Here is a 6,000-nt window from a genome sequence, read left to right as displayed (position 1 = left end):
ACACCAACTCAGCCATGGTTACCTCCTAGATATCACACCAACTCAGCCCAGGTCACCTCCTATATATCACACCAACTCAGCCCAGGTCACCTCCTATATATCACACCAACTCAGCCCAGGTTTACTCCTATATATCACACCAACTCAGCCCAGGTCACCTCCTATATATCACACCAACTCAGCCCAGGTCACCTCCTAGATATCACACCAACTCAGCCATGGCTACCTCCTATATATCACACCAACTCAGGCCAGGTCACCTTCTATATATCACACCAACTCAGCCCAGGTTTACTCCTATATATCACACCAACTCAGCCCAGGTTACCTCCTATATATCACACCAACTCAGCCCAGGTCACCTCCTAGATATCACACCAACTCGGCCATGGTTACCTCCTATATATCACACCAACTCAGCCCAGGTTTACTCCTATATATCACACCAACTCAGCCCAGGTCACCTCCTATATATCACACCAACTCAGCCCAGGTCACCTCCTATATATCACACCAACTCAGCCCAGGTTACCTCCTATATATCACACCAACTCAGCCCAGGTTACCTCCTACATATCACACCAACTCAGCCCAGGTCACCTCCTAAATATCACACCAACTCAGCCCAGGTCACCTTCTATATATCACACCAACTCAGCCCAGGTCACCTCCTAGATATCACACCAACTCAGCCCAGGTCACCTCCTAGATATCACACCAACTCAGCCCAGGTTACCTCCTATATATCACACCAACTCAGCCCAGGTTACATCCTATATATCACACCAACTCAGCCCAGGTTACCTCCTAGATATCACACCAACTCAGCCAGGTTACCTCCTATATATCACACCAACTCAGCCCAGGTCACCTCCTAGATATCACACCAACTCAGCTCAGGTTACCTCCTATATATCACACCTGTTATGCACTTGAGTGAGGACCCAAAAGAGTCCTTTAATGTAAACACAGGGAAGACATAGATCCTCTTCAGATGTAGATAATGGAAAAATAGACAACCCGCAGAGAGGGCGACAAATGAAACAAAAAGTCCTTCTGATAATTACAAAAGAGCCCCCTTCTTAGCAGCAGAGAAGAATAGCTGGGTTAGCGGCGACAGGCTGCAGGTATCTCTGGGTAGGCACGGTCGTAGAGGAACAGTGGTACCTGATCTCACGTAGCATCAGATGAACTGGTCACAGTACAAACGATAAGACAGTTAGCTGAGTACAGGATGCACTTGCCAGGCAGATTCCGACAGGACGGGACGGGACCAGGGTGAAGCAAACGAGACGATAGTTTGTTTCTGGCATGAGAAACTCAAACGAGAATCTGACAAAGAAAGAAGCAGGAACAGAGAGAGAAATAGAGACCTAATCAGAGGGAAAAAGGGAACAGGTGGGAAAAGGGTGAACACGGTAGTTAGAGGAGATGAGGAACAGCTGGAGGAGGAGAGAAAGAGAAGGTAACCTAATACGACCAGCAGAGGGAGAAAGAGTGAAGAGAAAGAACAGGAACAAGACATAATATGACAAGACATGACAGTACCCCCCACTCACCGAGCGCACCCTGGCGCACTCGAGGAGGAAACCTGGCGGCAGGAGGAGGAGGAAATCATCGATCAGCGAACGGTCCAGCACGTCACGAGAGGGAACCCAACTCCTTTCCTCAGGACCGTACCCCTCCCAATCCACTAGGAACTGATGACCACGGCCCCGAGGACGCATGTCCAAAATCTTACGGACCCTGTAGATAGGTGCGCCCTCAACAAGGATGGGGGGGAGGACGAGCGGGGGTGCGAAGAACGGGCTTAACACAGGAGACATGGAAGACCGGGTGGACGCGACGAAGATATCGCGGGAGAAGAAGTCGCACTGCGACAGGATTAATGATCTGAGAAATACGGAACGGACCAATGAACCGCGGGGTCAACTTGCGAGAAGCTGTCTTAAGGGGAAGGTTTTGAGTGGAGAGCCATACTCTCTGACCGCGACAATATCTAGGACTCTTAGTTCTACGCTTATTAGCGGCTCTCACAGTCTGCGCCCTATAACGGCAAAGTGCAGACCTGACCCCCTTCCAGGTGCGCTCACAACGTTGGACAAAAGCCTGAGCGGAGGGGACGCAGGACTCGGCGAGCTGAGACGAGAACAGCGGAGGTTGGTACCCGAGGCTACTCTGAAAAGGAGATAGACCGGTCGCAGACGAAGGAAGCGAGTTGTGGGCGTATTCTGCCCAGGGTAGCTGTTCTGACCAAGACGCAGGGTTACGAAAAGAAAGACTGCGTAAGATGCGACCAACGGTCTGATTGGCCCGCTCGGCTTGACCGTTAGACTGAGGGTGGAAGCCGGACGAGAGACTGACGGAAGCCCCAATCAAACGGCAAAACTCCCTCCAAAATTGAGACGTGAACTGCGGGCCCCTGTCCGAAACGACGTCTGACGGAAGGCCATGAATTCTGAAAACATTCTCGAAGATGATTTGTGCCGTTTCTTTAGCAGAAGGGAGCTTAGCGAGGGGAATAAAATGAGCCGCCTTAGAGAACCTATCGACAACCGTAAGAATAACTGTCTTCCCCGCTGACGAAGGCAGTCCGGTGATAAAATCTAAGGCGATGTGAGACCACGGTCGAGAGGGAATGGGAAGCGGTCTGAGACAGCCGGCAGGAGGGGAGTTCCCGGACTTAGTCTGCGCGCAGACCGAACAAGCAGCCACAAAACGACGCGTGTCACGTTCCCGAGTGGGCCACCAAAAACGCTGGCGAATGGAAGCAAGCGTACCCCGAACGCCGGGGGGGGCGGCTAACTTGGCAGAGTGAGCCCACTGAAGAACGGCCAGACGAGTAGGAACGGGAACGAAAAGAAGGTTCCTAGGGCAAGCGCGCGGCGACGGAGTGTGAGTGAGTGCTCGCTTTACCTGCCTCTCAATTCCCCAGACAGTCAACCCGACAACACGCCCCTCAGGGAGAATCCCCTCGGGGTCGGTGGAGACTACTGAGGAACTGAAGAGACGAGATAAAGCATCAGGCTTGGTGTTCTTAGAGCCTGGACGATAAGAAATTACGAACTCGAAACGAGCGAAAAACAGAGCCCAACGAGCCTGACGCGCATTAAGTCGTTTGGCAGAACGGATGTACTCAAGGTTCCTATGGTCAGTCCAAACGACAAAAGGAACGGTCGCCCCCTCCAACCACTGTCGCCATTCGCCTAGGGCTAAGCGGATGGCGAGCAGTTCGCGGTTTCCCACATCATAGTTACGTTCCGACGGCGACAGGCGATGAGAAAAATACGCGCAAGGGTGGACCTTGTCGTCAGAGAGGGAGCGCTGAGAAAGAATGGCTCCCACGCCCACCTCTGACGCGTCAACCTCGACAACGAACTGTCTAGAGATGTCAGGTGTAACAAGGATAGGTGCGGATGTAAAACGATTCTTGAGAAGATCAAAAGCTCCCTGGGCGGAAACGGACCACTTAAAGCACGTCTTGACAGAAGTAAGGGCTGTGAGGGGAGCTGCCACCTGACCGAAATTACGGATGAAACGACGATAGAAATTCGCGAAGCCGAGAAAGCGCTGCAGCTCGACACGTGATTTAGGAACGGGCCAATCAATGACAGCTTGGACCTTAGCGGGATCCATCTTAATGCCTTCAGCGCAAATAACAGAACCGAGAAATGTGACGGAGGAGGCATGAAAAGTGCACTTCTCAGCCTTCACATAAAGACAATTCTCTAAAAGGCGCTGGAGGACGCGTCGAACGTGCTGAACATGAATCTGGAGTGACGGTGAAAAAATCAGGATATCGTCAATGTAAACGAAAACAAAGATGTTCAGCATGTCTCTCAGGACGTCATTTACTAATGCCTGAAAGACAGCTGGAGCGTTTACGAGGCCGAAAGGAAGAACCCGGTATTCAAAGTGCCCTAACGGAGTGTTAAACACCGTTTTCCACTCGTCCCCCTCCCTGATGCGCACGAGATGGTAAGCGTTACGAAGGTCCAACTTAGTGAAAAACCTGGCTCCCTGCAGGATCTCGAAGGCTGAAGACATAAGAGGAAGCGGATAACGATTCTTAACTGTTATGTCATTCAGCCCTCGATAATCTATGCAGGGGCGCAGGGACCCGTTCTTCTTCTGAACAAAAAAAAACCCCGCTCCGGCGGAAGAGGAGGAGGGGACTATGGTACCGGCGTCGAGAGCTACAGACAAATAATCTTCGAGAGCCTTACGTTCGGGAGCCGACAGAGAGTATAGTCTACCCCGGGGGGGAGTGGTTCCCGGAAGGAGATCAATACTACAATCATACGACCGGTGCGGAGGAAGAGAGGTGGCCCTGGACCGACTGAACACCGTGCGCAGATCGTGATACTCCTCCGGCACCCCCGTCAAATCACCAGGCTCCTCCTGTGAAGAAGAGACAGAGGAAACAGGAGGGATAGCAGACATTAAACATTTCACATGACAAGAGACGTTCCAGGAGAGGATAGAATTACTAGACCAATTAATAGAAGGATTATGACGAACTAGCCAGGGATGGCCCAAAACAACAGGTGTAAAAGGTGAACGAAAAATTAAAAAAGAAATGGTTTCGCTATGATTACCAGAGACAGTGAGGGTTAAAGGTAGCGTTTCACGCTGAATCCTGGGGAGAGAACTACCATCCAAAGCGAACAAGGCCGTGGGATCCCTTAACTGTCTGAGAGGAATGTCATGTTCCCGAGCCCAGGTCTCGTCCATAAAACAGCCCTCCGCCCCAGAGTCTATCAAGGCACTGCAGGAAGCTGACGAACCGGTCCAGCGGAGATGGACCAAAAAGGTAGTGCAGGATCTTGAAGGAGAGACCAGAGTTGTAGCGCTCACCAGTAGCCCTCCTCTTACTGATGAGCTCTGGCTTTTACTGGGCATGAAGTGACAAAATGACCAGCGGAACCGCAATAGAGACAGAGGCGGTTGGTGATTCTCCGTTCCTTCTCCTTAGCCGAGATGCGGATACCCCCCAGCTGCATAGGCTCAGAACCCGAGCCGGCGGAGGAAGATGGTAGTGATGCGTAGAGGGGGGCAACGGAGAACGCGAGCTCCTTTCCATGAGCTCGGCGACGAAGATCAAACCGTCGCTCTATGCGAATAGCGAGTTCAATCAAGGAATCCACGCTGGAAGGAACCTCCCGGGAGAAAATCTCATCCTTAACCTCCGCGCGGAGACCCTCCAGAAAACGAGCGAGCAAAGCCGGCTCTTTCCAGTCACTGGAGGCAGCAAGAGTGCGAAACTCAATAGAGTAATCTGTTATGGATCGATTACCTTGACATAGGGAAGACAGGACCCTGGAAGCTTCCTCCCCAAAAACAGAACGGTCAAAAACCCGTATCATCTCCTCCTTAAAGTCCTGATACTGGTTAGTACACTCAGCCCTTGCCTCCCAGATTGCCGTGCCCAACTCACGAGCCCGTCCAGTAAGGAGAGATATGACGTAGGCGATACGAGCTGTGCTCCTGGAGTAAGTGTTGGGCTGGAGAGAAAACACAACATCACACTGAGTGAGGAACGAGCGGCATTCAGTAGGCTCCCCAGAGTAACACGGCGGGTTATTGATTCTGGGCTCCGGAGATTCGGAAGCCCTGGAAGTGGCCGGTGGATCGAGGCGGAGATGGTGAATCTGTCTTGTGAGGTCGGAGACTTGGGCGGCCAGGGTCTCAACGGCATGTCGAGCAGCAGACAATTCCTCCTCGTGTCTGCCTAGCATCGCTCCCTGGATCTCGACGGCTGAGTGGAAAGGATTCGGAGTCGCTGGGTCCATCGTTGGTCAGATTCTTCTGTTATGCACTTGAGTGAGGACCCAAAAGCGGTTTAACAAAAACAGAGTCCTTTAATGTAAACACAGGGAAGACATAGATCCTCTTCAGATGTAGATAATGGAAAAATAGACAACCCGCAGAGAGGGCGACAAATGAAACAAAAAGTCCTTCTGATAATTACAAAAGAGCCCCCTTCTTAGCAGCAGAGAA

Source organism: Oncorhynchus nerka, linkage group LG8 (genome assembly GCF_034236695.1).
Source record: "Oncorhynchus nerka isolate Pitt River linkage group LG8, Oner_Uvic_2.0, whole genome shotgun sequence".
Taxonomy (NCBI): Eukaryota; Metazoa; Chordata; class Actinopteri; order Salmoniformes; family Salmonidae; genus Oncorhynchus; species Oncorhynchus nerka.
Note: the sequence above shows the minus strand (reverse complement) of the source record.